The 15704-nt window shown below is 47.5% G+C and overlaps 1 protein-coding gene across 1 annotated transcript in view; it reads right to left on the bottom strand.

Annotated features, from left to right (window-relative positions):
• The window catches only part of SMYD3 (SET and MYND domain containing 3), a 915592-nt gene that overhangs the window by 469292 nt on the left and 430596 nt on the right, over positions 1-15704 (bottom strand). The window lies entirely within an intron of this gene.

Genomic DNA, 15704 nt, shown 5'->3' with positions numbered 1-15704 from the left:
CTTAACAGGGAACGGGGGCTCCCGACCCTTAATAGAATAAGCCTGTACCACCGTCTGTCTGATCCATTTGGAAATAGTCGCGGCAGATGCAGGCAACCCCTTTTTGGGTCCATCCGGGATCACAAAAAGTGAATCCGTCTTGCGAAACGAGTCTGTCGTTTTCAAGTATACCCTGATCGCCCGGACCACATCCAAGGAGTGCAAAGCAAACTCCCGAGGATGACTGGGCTTAGGACACAGGGAAGGTAATACAATTTCTTCATTCAGATGAAATTCTGAAACCACTTTTGGTAGGAAGGATGGATTCGGACGAAGAACCACCTTATCTCTATGAACCACCAGATATGGGGAACGACAAGATAATGCGGCCAGTTCTGACACCCTGCGTGCAGAAGTGATAGCCACCAAGAAGGCCACCTTCTGGGACAACGTAGGTAGAGGAATCTCCCTAATATCTTCAAAGGGAGGTTTCTGAAGAACCGACAATACTAAATTAAGATCCCAGGGTGGTAACGGCGCGCGCACTGGCGGAGCCAGATGTCGCACCCCCTGGATGAAATTCCGCACCAAGGAATGAGTAGCCAAAGGCTTCTGAAAGAAAATAGCTAAGGCTGAGACCTGACCCTTGATAGTACTCAAGGCCAGTTTCTGCTCAACCCCTTGTTGCAGAAAAGCTAATATTCGACTAACCGAATAAGACCGTGGACGGAACCCCAGAGGTTCACACCATGCAATGTAGGACTTCCATGTGCGATGATAAATCTTTCTGGAAGTCGCTTTCCTTGCTTAACTAGAGTAGGAATAACTGAAGCTGACAAACCCTTGTCCTTCAGCACCTGGGTCTCAATAGCCAGGCCGTTAAAGCCAGCGATCGTAAAGCAGGATGGAAGATCGGTCCCTAAAACAGTAGGTCCTCCCTGAGAGGAAGTCTCCACGGGACGTCCGCCACCAGTCTGACCAAGTCGGCGTACCACGCTCGGCGAGGCCAGTCCGGAGCTACCAGGATTACTGGAATTCCTTCCTCCTCTATCCTGCGAAGAAGTCTTGGCAGTAACCCGAGAGGAGGGAAGGCATACATTAGCTGGTATTGCCCCCACGGGGCGATCAGTGCGTCTGCGGTCTCTGCTAGAGGATCGCGGGAGCGAGCCACGAATCTCTGTACTTTCCTGTTGAATCGTGATGCCAACAGATCCACATCCGGGGTGCCCCAACGTAGGCACAACTGGTGGAAAACTTCTGGATGGAGGGACCATTCCCCCTGATCCAGAGTCTGACGGCTGAGATAATCTGCCTGCCAATTTTCCACCCCCGGAATGAACACCGCAGAGATCGCTGGAACAAATCGTTCCGCCCAGCAAAGAATGCAAGCCACTTCCTTGGCCGCTCGGACACTCTTGGTGCCCCCCTCGTGATTGACATAAGCCACGGCCGTGGCGTTGTCCGACTGGATTCGAACCGGGCTGCCCTGGAGCTGCTCGGTCCAGTGAATCAGACAAAGTCTGATCGCTCTCAGTTCCAATACATTTATCGGCAACCTGGATTCTTCCGGGGACCAAAGTCCCTGGACAGATAACTGACGAGAATTCCTCCCCATCCGGATAGGCTGGCATCCGTGGTCACTATCATTCCATCTGAGAAGAATCTCTTGCTGAAGAATTCGGGTATGGGACTGGGCAAATGGGACTGCTTCGAAGGAAGCCACCATCAACCCCAGAACTCTCATGCAAGTTCGAAGAGAAGACCAGCTGTTGGATAGTAACAACTGGACTGCTGATTGAATCTTCCGGAGTTTCCCTACCGGAAGGAAAACTCTTGTCCTGACTGTTTCTAGAATTAGACCCAGATATTCGAGCCTCTGGGTGGGAACCAGAAATGACTTTTGCTGGTTCACCAGCCACCCGAATTCCTGTAAAGAAATTATAGTAATTTCTATGTTTTGTAGCAGGGTCTGAGGAGACTCTGCATGAAGCAGGAGATCGTCTAGGTAACCTAGAATCGATATGCCTCTTTGGCGCAGTAGTGCCAACATTGGGGCCAACACCTTCGTGAAGACCCGAGGAGCCGTGGCGAGACCGAAAGGTAACACCACAAACTGATAGTGGTTCTCTTCTACGGAAAAGCGTAGAAACCGCTGATGTCCTGCGAAAATGGGAATGTGAAGATAGGCGTCCTTGATGTCTATGCACGCTAGGACATCCCCTGGATGCAGGAAGGCTGCTACTGTGCGAATGGATTCCATCTTGAATTTTCTTATGTTGAGAAAGGAATTGAGTGCCCTTAAGTCCAGAATTGGACGCACTTTGCCCTCTTTCCTGGGTATTGTAAATAGGTTTGAATAAAACCCCTGAAAACGTTCTGTCCAAGGAACGTGGACTACCACTCCTTGTTGTAGTAAATCTGTGACTGCTCTCCGCAGATCTTCTAGACGATCCGGGGATAGTCGGATATTGGAAGGAAAGAATCGCGCCGGTGGGAGAGATCGAAACTGGATCTTGTACCCTGGCCTTATGACTTCGCAAACCCACTTGTCCGGGATTCTGGAAAGCCATGGATCCGGGAACCGGCGAAGACGTCCCCCCACCCCAGTTATGGGTGGGGGCGCACCTTCAGGCTTTGGACGATTTATCTTCAGGTCTGGAGGGGGCGGGCTTTTGCTTGCCCGACCAACGTCCCCTGAAGCCTCCTGAAGGAGCTTTGGAGGACTTAATTTTTTCACCCGCGGGACGAAAAAACTTTTTGTGAGCAGAGAAAGAAGGCCCTCGTCTTTGACGAGGTCCTTTACCTTTAACATTTTGCGGTAAAAAGGTGCTCTTTCCTCCCGTGAGATCCTTAATGATCTCATCTAAGTTGGCTCCAAATAGACGCTCTCCTAAAAAGGGGATATTAGCCAATGCTTTTTTGGAACCTTGGTCGGCTAACCAACCTTTTAGCCACAGTGTACGCCTGAGAACCACTGCTGAAACTGATGCTCGCGCCAATAATGGAGTGGCGTCTAACGCCGCATCACACACAAACTGTAACCCCTGTATCATTTGTTCCAACAAATCTGATACCGCCTGAGGGACTTCTTCTAAGTCCTGGCGTAACCACTTGGTCCATTCAGTTACAGTCTGCGAACCCAGTCCAATAGCAATTATTGGTCTGAAAGCTGATCCAATCAAGGAAAACATGGTGCGAGACATAGCTTCTATCTTGCGATCCACTGGATCTAAAAGACGGGGCGTCTTCTAAAGGAATAACCGTAGCTTTATTCAATCTAGCAATTGGTGAATCCACCACAGGTGGTTCTGTCCATTTCTTAATGAGGGTTTCCTCAAACGGATAACGCCTGTTAATGCGTTTAGAAATAGCAGAAGTGCGTTTTGGCAGACTCCATTCTTCTTTGATTGGATTGCCAAAACATTTGGGCAATGGAAAAACCTTCGCTACTTTGATGAGTTTTTTAGTCCCAAAGGGGATTTCAGTTTCAGCTATTTCCGACGGAATACCCTGTAATCTTAAGGTTTCTTGAACAGATACAATGAGTGCGTTTACCAACACTTCCTCTCGGGCTATGGCTGATGCCGAAACATCCTCCTCACTGTCTGAAGAGACAGTACCCGAGACACCAATCCCAGATGAAGTACCTGCAACTGCAGAAATAGGCTCAGATTCTGAATCCAAAGTTTCAGATAATAAGGGGTTAGGCGGGGGTCGCTTTCTTGCGCCCTGTCCCTGACAAGCCACTTCCACCCGGGACACAAAAGTTTCCATAATAGCTGACAATGATTCAACCGTCAGTGGGGTGCTGGAGGATCCTGCAGACACCTCGAGGGGATCCGGTGGAGATACATGAGTGGCAGGGTCCATGTTAATTCAGGACACCTCTGCCAGAAAAAACAAAAACTTTTTTTTTTTTTTTTTTTTTAAATAAAAAATACCTCTTTTTTTTTTTTTTTATGTGTATCCCCCTAGCGCAATAGCGCCCCTCAGAGTACCTGCTTCTCGATCCCCAGAGAGAGAGAGAGGGACCCTCAAGGCTCACCACCCGATGCAGAGAAGTTTCCAACCAACTGCAGTCAGCGTCTGTCTTTTACAGACTGGAAAGAGCTGTGTTAGTTTTCCCAGGTAGAAGGACGTGGCTCCGCCCCCTGTGTACGCCTTTCGGCGTTCCCAGCTCTCCACGAGGTAGCTGGGCTCATCAAAAATGGCCGCCCCCATACAGGAGACAATAGACTCCAAAAACATGGCGGCCAGCGTGACCTGAGGACATTCATGCACCCGGTCTACGGCAAAATAGCGGCGGACTGCCGAAATCGTTTTTCCCAGCACATCCACCTGCATCTCTGCTAAATGGCGGTTTATCGATCTGCAGGAGGTACACTACAATTAAGGTAGGATTATACCTCCTATGTCTGCTGTAATACTACAGTCTGCTGGGTAGAGTGTTAGCTCTCAAACCAAGTCCACTTCCCACCAAACACATGCTGTATTTACAAGGGGGACTTTTAGTGTCAGACAGATACTGACAATGTATGGAGGGGCCCATAATTCATACTGCCTCATAACGAGGAAAAAAGGGAACGTTTACTCACCATACGGAACCGACAGGCACCCTCTCTTCACAATACCCTCTCCACCGGGGTGGGGGGTTGTGGACCACTCCGGACGCCTCGACTCTCTGGTTCCTGGCGTCCAAGCGAGACTTTTAACTCGCAAGGTCAGTCCCTCCAATGGGACTCCGTCGCGGCCGACCCAGCGCGGAGCTCTGGTCTGCACGCGCTCGTAGGCAGAAACCGGGGTGACCACTGGATCTCAACATCCAGCCAGTCGCCCGGCCCTGCATACTTACTTGAATGTGTCGCGGCCGACCAAGCGCAATGCAATGGTCTGCGCGCGCTCGTAGGCCGGCTGGGGTGACCACTGGTGTCGCCCAGTCCGGCGTATTTGCTTGAAGATCTCACAGGAAAAAACACTGGAGAAAAAACTACCTAAAAAATTATTTTTCTAAAAAAAAATCTTGCCAGGACCAGAGATCCCAGCAAGGAACTTAGGTCCTTACTCCTGACTAGACAGAAAAAAACTGATGCCTTGTAGCAGAGAGAGGGAGGATATACCCTCTGGGACTGCCCCTAGGGTGGAGCCAGAACGTTTTTTCTTTTCTGCCTAGTCCTACTCCTGCAGAGACAACATAACCCAGTTCTTGTGAATCAAGAAGACTACGTCTGTCAATGAGCGACAGAGAAATATTTTTTGGCACTACAGTTTTACTGTCTTTTGTCATATTTCACATTATGCCTTCGTTGTCACATGACGTATCCTGAGCTACCTCTATGGTAAGATTAGTGTGTTGCTATGATCCAGGAACGATACAGTACTTTTGACATATATTGTGATGTATATTATTGACATGTAATTTGCTGTGCTCTTTCATTTTGGATAGATCAATTGTTTTCTTTGTAAACAATAATGCTTGAGGTCCTGAGGAAGCAAAAATTGCAAAACGTGCCAACCTCTTGAAACGGTAGCAAAGGAATATGAAACTATTCTCATTAGGATAATCTGCACAATCCATATAAGCACCGATTTGTATGATTCTATTTATGTTTTTTTAGCTTTTTGTAATAAAATACTCTTTTTTAACACTACCAATTGTCTCACTGTCTGTTTATATATGACAGTGCAATTTTTTTTTCATGAGATTGGTTTTGATATTTGTGTGCAATATTAGTTTGCATTGAGTTTTTTTTAGCTTGCCTAAAACAGGATATACCTATATATACATAAGCCAGCCACTGAGCTCACCACCAGCCTATCGATGCAATTCTGTGATCACTACCACTGCAGCACCTGTTCAATGAATGGGCACACTTTTTAGTATAAAATACTTGGGGACATAACATATACAATATGTAATTTACCAAGTGGTAGGAGCAACATTGTTTATATATTATATAAAATATTATATTTTGGCTATTTTTAACAGTCAATTTTTAATAATCCAATGTAGGTAAGGTGTTGGGTGTACAAATATTACCAAAAGTATTGGGACACCTGCCTTTACATGCACATGAACTTTAATGGCAGATATAGATGAGGAGGTGTTTGATAATGCTGCTCCTCCATAGATTCTAGACATGTGCAGAATGGAAAAATGTGTTTAGTTTAGTTTTGGATAGATTTGTTATGTCATTGATTTTTTTATCGATGATTCGTTTCAGAGTTTGTTTAGTTTTGTTTTCTTTATTCATTTTCGAACTAATTCTAAATTTTCAGAACGATTCTACTTCGGATCGATCGAAAAATGGTTGACCCATTTTAATTCTGAGTGAGGAAGAATAGCTGGTTTAAACAGTACATCCACGGTGTCTGATTAAAATTGTTTTACTACGGGGACTATAAAAGGCATTGTCCTGTATGTGTGTAATTTGGACGGCGGATAAATTGGGATTGCATATCCACCTACCTGTGTGTGAGAATGAATCCATATAGTATTCTAGGAGTCTGTTGTATTATCTGATGATATGTGGTATACTTTAAGTATGTAGAGCCAGTACCTGTCCTTTCGCGTAGTCTTTTAGAACATAGATACATACATATACAGTAGAACCTGTTTGTACTACACACATGTTCAGTCTTAGAGTCATTACATGTTCTGTTTTTGTATCTGTTCCTAAAAAATTTATTAAACACAATTTTCCAAAAAAACAAAACAAAAGAATAGCTGACTGTAAGATCAGCCTGGGAAGCTGGCCCCCATGTCCCTAGCAACCAATGACTCATCGGAAACCTGCTGACAGCTGAAATGTAAACAAAAGAATGCGGCCAATGGAAAATTCAGAATAAAAACTGCGTGGGAGTCGTCCCCCCCCCCATACATACCAGGCATTTCGGGTCACCGGGTGACCCATAACGACACTCGCCCAGTATGAGGTAGACATTGGAGCAGGGCCACCTGGTTACGTCACCAGGTAACCCCTGCCCCCTATATTTACCTGTCATTCAGCGGTGTCCCTGGGCGGGCAGCGTTTTTTTTTTCCGTTCAGGTGGGCATTTCTATATTCTTTTAATAAAGGACTTGTCAAAAACTGTTGCTGTGTTTTTATTAACTTTGACTTTTTTTGGTGAATTAATAGGGGTTTACATAGGGGGCCAGGATCTGGGGGCCCCCTTGTTAAAGAGGGCTTCCAGACCACGATAAGTCACCCTCTACGCCCCCACAACCCTGGCTGGTAGGGACAAGGGGCTTTGGGTAGGAGTCCCCCTGCTGTTTTTTTTTCCTGAATTTTTCACTGCATGCATTGTTTTGTTTACATTTCAGCAGGAAACCACCTGACAGCTGATGAGTCATCGGTTGTTAAGGACGTGGCAGCCAGCTTTCTGGCCCGCTCCATAACAACCAGCTTTTTCTCACACAGACTTCGGATTGATCTATCATTTTTTTGATCAATCCAAATTCGAATTGTTAAGAAAATTTGGAATTTGTAGGAAAACGAATAAACAAATTAAAGTTTTTCAAATAAATTAATTACTATTGTCATTCAGAGATTCAGATACATCCGCATCTCCAAATAACCAAAAATGTGTCCAAATTTAGATTTGGACCAAAACGAATTGCACATGTCTAATAGATACAGTATGGTGAGTGAGTGTTGTCACCCTAGGACAGGAAGTGTGTTAATTGCAAGAATACCAGGTGAGAAAAATGGAAATAAGTTAAAAAAAAAAACATTTGCAGTTGCCAAATCTAAGATTTGGAAAGCTGCAAAATATATTTTGTTTATGGGTTTGAATATGCTCTGAGAGCAGCTCAAACATATGCTCACTATAGAACATAGAAAACTGTTAACGCATCAGCAATCTGCTAGCATATACTAAAAAAAATCCAAATTTACTTTTTACAATCGCTGGAAGTTGTGTTTATAATTGAACCCTACTTTTGTTGAGAACAAAAATTCCTTTACTGGTCAGTAATATGCTTTTCCAGGATTTTAGTAATCCTCATTATGCAGGCCCTTTTTTATAGCAAAGAGCAGATATCGCTGACTTCACAGTACTACTGCATACCATGGCTGCCTATTCATAAAATCTGTCTTACAGTATGGAGTCAAAGGTATCTTACAGTAAAGTAGAATTATAGGCAAAACTTTTTTCATTATGGGTAGAGTAAGGGAGGGCTATAACCACTGTCAGTATTTATTGGCATCTGTGCTCCATTGAGGAGGTTTATGTTAACCTCCTGTCCTTCAGCCAAAACAGGAAGTGAGAGCAAATCACTGCAAATTAAGTGAATCAATTGCCGCTGCCCCCCCCCCCCCCACCCCCACCTCATCAGAACTAGTATCCCCATTGGAGGATTTCCTCTCTATTTCTGATCTGGGGACAACCCAAAATTTGGAATTTTTTTACTTTCACTTTCAGTAATAATGAAAAACAGGACAAATAAAGAGGGTGAATCTCCCTAAGAGACAGCAATAAGAAGTACCAATAAAAACCTGTCAGGGGGTCTAATTTATCCCCACTCTAGTCAAAACTAAAAAAAAAAATCAAATTAAAAAAGTTTTGCCTTTAGGTATAATTTACCACAACATAGAGAGACTTAAAGTGTTTGTAACCTTAATAAATAATGTCACTGCCAGCCCCTCTCGTGTATCCAGCCATAATGCAGTGTAAGTATTTTTTAAAATTGATGACCCTAAATATCTTTTTTTTCAGAGATCTTCAGGCCAGTCATGTGACTCCCGGCTGCTTTCCTCCTCCGATCTAGGCCTACAGCGAGAAGGGCCAATATCTCCCTCGGAAGTCAGCCGGGGAGGTCACGTGACCGTCGCACTGGCCACTCAGCCCCTCCCGCTGTAGCCCTGGATTGGAGGAGAAGAGCGGTTGGAAGGTATTTAGAGGCTTCCTTTTAAAAAAAATACTTACACTGTGCATTATGGCTGGATACATGAGGGGGGCTGGCAGTGACATTATTCAAAGTTTAATTTTCTACTGATAGCAGCAGGAGGGGGGGCTGACAGGCAGGGAGGGGGGGAGGGGGACAGAGGGAGCTGCGGATGACAGAGACATGCAAACTGTCCACAGTGATCAGGGCTCAGCAGCCATGATTATCGTGGGCAGGACACAGGAAGTGGCAGGATCAGCCAGGTTTTTTAAAGTTTAGAAAGTTAGAAAGGGGCAGATTAGACAGCACAAGCACCGTGCTGTTTAATCTGCTAAAAGGTAACAGGAGCTCTTTTTTTTTTTTTTTTTTTTTTAAGGGTTACAAACACTTCAAGGAAAAAAAAATTCTTTATTAATGTGTTTCACCAGTTTCAGACTCCCAAAACCTGTGAAGTGCAATGCACAACAATTTATAAATGTCCAATGTGTAGGTTGTAGTACACCCATACCATTGCTTTTTAAATGAGCCCAAAAGTCATACCTGCTTTTGCTTCTTTTGAAATGGACACATGGATTCTACATCCTTCCTACTACCTGCAGTTAAATCCTACTTATTAAATTGCTGATTGGCAGAGTCAATGTGCTCAACTCACATGAGTAATCCCAAGGAAATTACACTTCTGTACACAGTGTAAAGAATGCTCCTATCAATCTATCTTGACATCATTAGAAAATCATAGTTGACTGCAGATTAAACTAGCAACACATTTTCAAATGAGCACTCTTAGCCGGTTCTAGATATACCCTTCCATTGTTGGATTACCAATTTAGCAGATGAGATTCCCCAAACATAGATTGTCTTTACAGTCTCCAATGCAGTATTAACCACTTTACCACCGGAGGATTTTGCTGTCTTCCGTCCAGGCCACTTTTTGCGATTCGGCACTGTGCGACTTTAACTGACAATTGCGCGGTCGTGCGACGCCGTACCCAAACGAAATTTACGTCCTTTTTTTCCCACAAACAGAGCTTTCTTTTGGTGGTATTTGATCACCTGTGCGATTTTTACTTTTTGCGCTATAAACAAAAAAAGAGCGTTTATTTTGAAAAAATAACAATATTTTTCACATTTTTTTATATGAAATTCCCCCCCAAAAAAATGTAAAAATCAAATTTTTTTAAAATTTTTGCCCAATTTGTTTTCTGCTACCTATGTTTAGTAAAAAAAAATCGCAATAAGCGTATTTTGATTGGTTTGCGCAAAAGTTATTGCGTTTACTAACTAAGGGAAAGATTTCTGTCATTTTTGGTGTTTTTTTTTAACGCGTAATGGCGGTGATCTGCGATTTTTTTTGCGGGACTGCGACATTGCGGCGGACAGATCGGACCCTTGACTGACATTTTTGACACTTTTGGGGGTACCAGTGACATTTCTACAGTAATCAGTGCTATATATATGCACTGTTACTGTAAAAATGACACTGGCAGGGAAGGGGTTAATTTTATTGGAGAGGGAGGGGTTAATGTATGCCTGGTGCTTACTGACGTGTGGGGGGGGAGGGGACTGAGTGACACAAGGACAGATCGGATGTCCAGCTATGCTGAACACTCCGATCTGTCAGTCCCTGTCACTATGGAGATCCGCCTGCTGTGTTTACATACAGCGGGCGGATCTCCAGACTCAATCCCCGACGATCGGGGCAGAGCAGCGGCAATCGCCGCTGCTCCTCCGCTGCTCCTCCGCTGGCCCGACTCCCGCTGTGAATGAACACAGCGGGAGCGAGCCTCCGGCGGCGCGCGAGCGCCGCCCACAAGGGGCGGAGTCCAGCGACGTAGGTCTACGTCGCTGGATGGGATCGCGGCACTTTGCCGCAGTAGCCTCCATGTAAGCGGAGGTAAAGTGGTTAAGGGGGACCCCTATACGCTGAGGTAACGCTGCTGGCTTTGTGTGTGAAGCCGTGGCCATTGGAGTAAGTTTTGGCCGCATTTGTTTGTAAAATATCCACAAGGAATTTTATGTTGTTTTATGAGCAACAATTAATAAAAAACTACACTATATACCGTATCTCTGGCTCTGGTTGGTGAGCTTTTCACCATTAGGACAGATGCCTGGCAGCATTGTATAATGAAAGGAAAGGACATCACAGATCTCCCGAGAGGGTGGATTATTTATAAAGGCTAATTACATTTAGTATTCTGGTGGGTGCAATGTGGTGGAGGAGTTGCACTATTGGATATATGGATTGAAGATGAGCTTTTCTCTTTCCTGATGCATGAAAGCACTTTGCGGTTGAGAGATCATTAATCTGTTCTTTGGAATCATAGTGTGGACTACTTGAACGGACTTGCACATCTGGATGATCTATTAGAGCACTTTTTATGCTGATTACTGATTATAACTTGTACATTTAATAAGTGTGATATATTTTTCACAGTTATATCTCTATAGACAACAGTTATATGAGTTACATCATTATTTCTTTGGCGCTGCACTGGTGTCATGGTCTTACCTTCTTGCTGTTCTCCTTCGTTTGACATGTGCTGGCGGCCATCTTGGTTTCTGGGTTTCTTGTAGCCTCCCACCCTGCGGCTCCTCCTTCCCACTGGGAGGAGCTGGATGCCTAGCTCATATATATAGGAGGTCTGTGGCTTCAGTTCCCTGCTTGGTCCTCCTGTGTTCACATGCTACTAAGACTGCTGCTACTTCTGGTTCCTGTTCCTGGCTTCGTCTGACTACCCTGTTGGTTCCTGATCCTGGCTTCGTCTGACTACCCTGTTGGTTCCTGATCCTGGCTTCGTCTGACTACCCTGCTGGTTCCTGACCCCTGGCTTCGCAAAGACTCTGCATCGGTTTCGCCATCGGTTTGGACTTTTGCTTTATAGCTTGTTTTTCAATAAAGCTGTCTTATTTTCACTTATCTGTTGTTGTACGTCTGGTTCATGGTTCCGTGACATTAGGACCAAGCCATGAATTCTGACGGTACAGGGCCATCCTCGCTACCCACGCTGGTTGCCAGACTTGATCAGCAGGATCACCTGTTGGGTCGGTTCGCCGTGGCGTTGCAAACCCTGCTTGAACGCACGGTACCACAGGCCACGAATTCTGACGGTACAGGGCCATCCTCACTACCCACGCTGGTTGCCAGACTTGATCAGCAGGATCACCTGTTGGGTCAGTTCGCCGTGGCGTTGCAAACCCTGCTTGAATGCACGGTTCATTTCGCTCCCGTTGCCGATGGGTCGGTTGTCGCTCCTGGGTCCGCTCCTACTGCCGCTCCGGTTGTTGCGCCAGAGTCTACCCCGACACCTGTTGTTGCGCCCGCGGTGTTTCGGGGTATGTCCGGTTCTGCCCCCCTTCCACAGCGCTTTGGGGGAGAGCCAACTCAGTGCCGAGGTTTCCTTAACCAGGTGGGCATTTATTTCGAGTTGCTGCCACATGCCTTTCCTACTGAGAGATCAAAGGTGGGCTTCTTAATCTCGCTGCTCTCGGACAAGGCCTTGGCCTGGGCCAGCCCTTTATGGGAGAACAACAATCCGGTGGTTGCCGAGTTTTCCGGTTTTGTTGCTTCTCTTCGGAAGGTATTCGATGTGCCGGCTCGTGCTGCCTCTGCTGCGAAGCTCCTTATGTCCATCAGACAGGGTTCACGATCCGTAGCTGAATACGCCATTGAGTTTCGTACCCTGGCAGCAGAGGTGGGCTGGAATAATGAGGCTCTGGTCGCTGCTTTCTCTCATGGTCTCTCGGATGCCTTGAAGGATGAGGTTGCAGCTAAGGACCTACCAGTGGAGCTCGAGTCTCTTATTTCTTTCCTGATTTTGATTGACACCAGACTCAGGGAGAGACCTTCCTTTAAGGAGAGTCTGCGGAGGCCTCCTAACAGATTGGCGCCTACCTTTGTTGTCCCACCCGTGCCTCCCTCTCCTCCCACGCCTCCTGGGGATGACTTGTCTGGGGGTGAACCCATGCAGCTGGGGTTTGCTCGCCTGTCCGAGGGGGAGAGGGTACTCCGGAGACGCGAGGGCCGATGCATGTACTGTGGTCTCGGTGGGCATTTTCGGTTGGCATGTCCGAACCGTCCAGGGAAACGCTCGCACCTGAGATCCTGTCGGGGGCAGATCTTGGGTGGAGTCTCCTCGTCCCCGCTTTCCCGTGTTGACAAACCACTGATCACTGTTGTCCTTTCCTGGGTCGGGGGCTCGGTGACGACCCAGGCGTTGGTGGACTCTGGTGCTGGTGGTTTGTTCATTGATAGTGTGTTCGCTGCCGCCAATTCCATTCCTCTGCAGGCTCAAGGTTCTCCTCTGGCTCTTGAGGCGATAGACGGCAGACCCCTTCTGCCGCCACACGTGACTCATGAGACCCTTCCAGTGGGGTTAGCCATTGGTGCCGTCCACAGAGAGTCGGTCTGCTTCCAGGTTATTTCGTCTCCACACTACTCGGTGGTCTTGGGGTACCCCTGGCTCCAGAAGCATAATCCGATTTTCGATTGGAGATCGGCCGAGATCCTCTCGTGGTCACCGCAGTGTGGGACTAGTTGCATCCATGGGCCTGTCAAGTTGCTGTGTACTTCCTCGGACTCTCTGTTGCCCCCTGAATACGAGGAGTACCGGGATGTATTCGATAAGGTGCGCGCGGTTGCCCTACCTCCGCACCGCCCATACGATTGTGCCATTGAGTTACAATCTGGTGCCGTTCCTCCTCGTGGCAAAGTCTATCCACTGTCGGTAGCGGAGAATGAGGCCATGGAGGAGTACGTGAGGGAGGCGCTTTCACGTGGACACATTCGCAAATCCTTGTCCCCGGCAGGGGCTGGATTTTTCTTTGTGAAAAAGAAGGGCGGTGAGTTGAGGCCTTGCATCGATTACAGGGGTCTCAATCGCATCACGATCAAGAACGCTTACCCGATACCCTTGATTTCCGAGCTGTTCGATCGCCTTAAAGGGGCCATGGTCTTTACCAAACTCGACCTGAGGGCGGCATATAACCTCGTAAGGATCAAGGCGGGCGATGAGTGGAAGACCGCGTTTAACACCAGGACCGGTCATTATGAATCCTTGGTTATGCCCTTTGGGCTGTGCAATGCGCCCGCAGTCTTTCAGGAATTCATCAACGATGTTTTCCGTGACCTGTTGCAGCAGTGTGTGGTGGTCTACCTGGATGACATCTTGGTATATTCTGAGTCCATGGAGACCCACATTCTGGATGTCAAACGAGTGTTGCAACGGTTACGAGAGAACAAGCTGTTCGGTAAGCTTGAGAAATGCGAATTTCACCGATCCCAGGTAACCTTCTTAGGTTACATCATTTCCGCTGAGGGGTTCTCCATGGATCCTGAGAAGGTTTCGGCTGTCTTACAGTGGCCCCAGCCCAGTGGTCTTCGCTCCCTGCAGCGCTTTTTGGGCTTCGCCAATTATTATCGGAAGTTCATCAGGGACTTTTCCATGCTAGCCAAGCCTCTCACGGATCTGACCAGGAAGGGCAGTAATTCCCAGGTCTGGCCGCCCGAGGCCATCCGAGCTTTTGAGGCTCTAAAGTCCGCCTTTGTGTCGGCTCCGATTCTGTCGCATCCCAACCCTGGGTTGCCCTTTGTCCTCGAGGTGGACGCGTCTGAGATGGGAGTAGGCGCCCTTCTGTCTCAGCGTAGAACACCAGAGGGTCCTCTGCTTCCTTGTGGGTTTTACTCCAGGAAACTGTCTTCCGCGGAGCGCAACTACCAGATTGGTGACAGGGAGTTATTGGCCATCGTGCAGGCTCTTAAAGAATGGAGGCACTTGCTCGAGGGTTCGGTGGTTCCGGTCCTCATCCTGACGGACCACAAGAATCTGACCTACCTCTCTGAGGCCAAGAGATTGACACCACGTCAGGCCAGATGGGCTCTGTTCTTGTCACGTTTTAATTACGTGGTCTCCTACCTACCCGGTTCCAAGAACATCAGGGCTGATGCCTTATCACGGCAGTACTCCGACCTGTCCAGGGAGGAGTCGATTCCGACTTCGGTCATACCTCCGAATCAGATCCTGGCTGCCATTCGCACCAGCCTGACCTCTCCCCTGGGTGAGCAGATTTTGGCGGCTCAATCTGGTGCTCCCTCTGGGAGACCCAACGGCAGATGTTTTGTGCCTGAGGAGTTGCGCACTCGGTTGTTGCGAACCTACCATAGCTCCAAGACCGCGGGGCATCCTGGAAAGAATCAGCTGTCCTGGGCTGTTTCACGTCTGTTCTGGTGGCCTTCCCTACGTTCCGACATCGCCGCATATGTAGCGGCATGCTCCGTTTGTGCCCAGAGTAAGTCCCCTCGGCACCTTCCGTTGGGCCTTCTGCAACCCTTAGCCACCGGGGAGCGCCCATGGTCACACCTGGGGATGGATTTCATTGTGGACCTCCCTGCATCCCGAGGCCATACGGTCATTCTCATGATTGTGGATCGGTTTTCCAAAATGTGTCACTGTGTTCCTCTCAAGAAGTTACCCTCTGCACAGGAGTTGGCCACGATTTTTGCCAGGGAGGTCTTCCGGTTGCACGGTTTGCCCAAGGAGATTGTGTCGGATCGGGGGAGTCAGTTTGTGTCCAGGTTCTGGCGCGCCTTTTGCTCCCAGTTGGGGATTCATCTCTCCTTCTCCTCGGCCTACCACCCTCAGTCCAATAAGGCCGCAGAACGATCCAATCAGGCCTTGGAGCAATTCCTTCGTTGCTATGTCTCCGATCACCAAGACAATTGGGTTGACCTCCTGCCTTGGGCTGAGTTTGCCAGGAACACGGCGGTGAACTCTTCCTCTGGGACGTCTCCCTTCATGGCCAACTATGGGTTCCAACCTGCCGTGTTACCGGAGGTATTCTCTCC

The sequence above is a fragment of the Pelophylax lessonae genome (assembly GCF_965119305.1).
Source record: "Pelophylax lessonae genome assembly, chromosome: 3".
NCBI lineage: Eukaryota > Metazoa > Chordata > Amphibia > Anura > Ranidae > Pelophylax > Pelophylax lessonae.
Note: the sequence above shows the minus strand (reverse complement) of the source record. Positions and strands in the feature narration are given on the sequence as shown.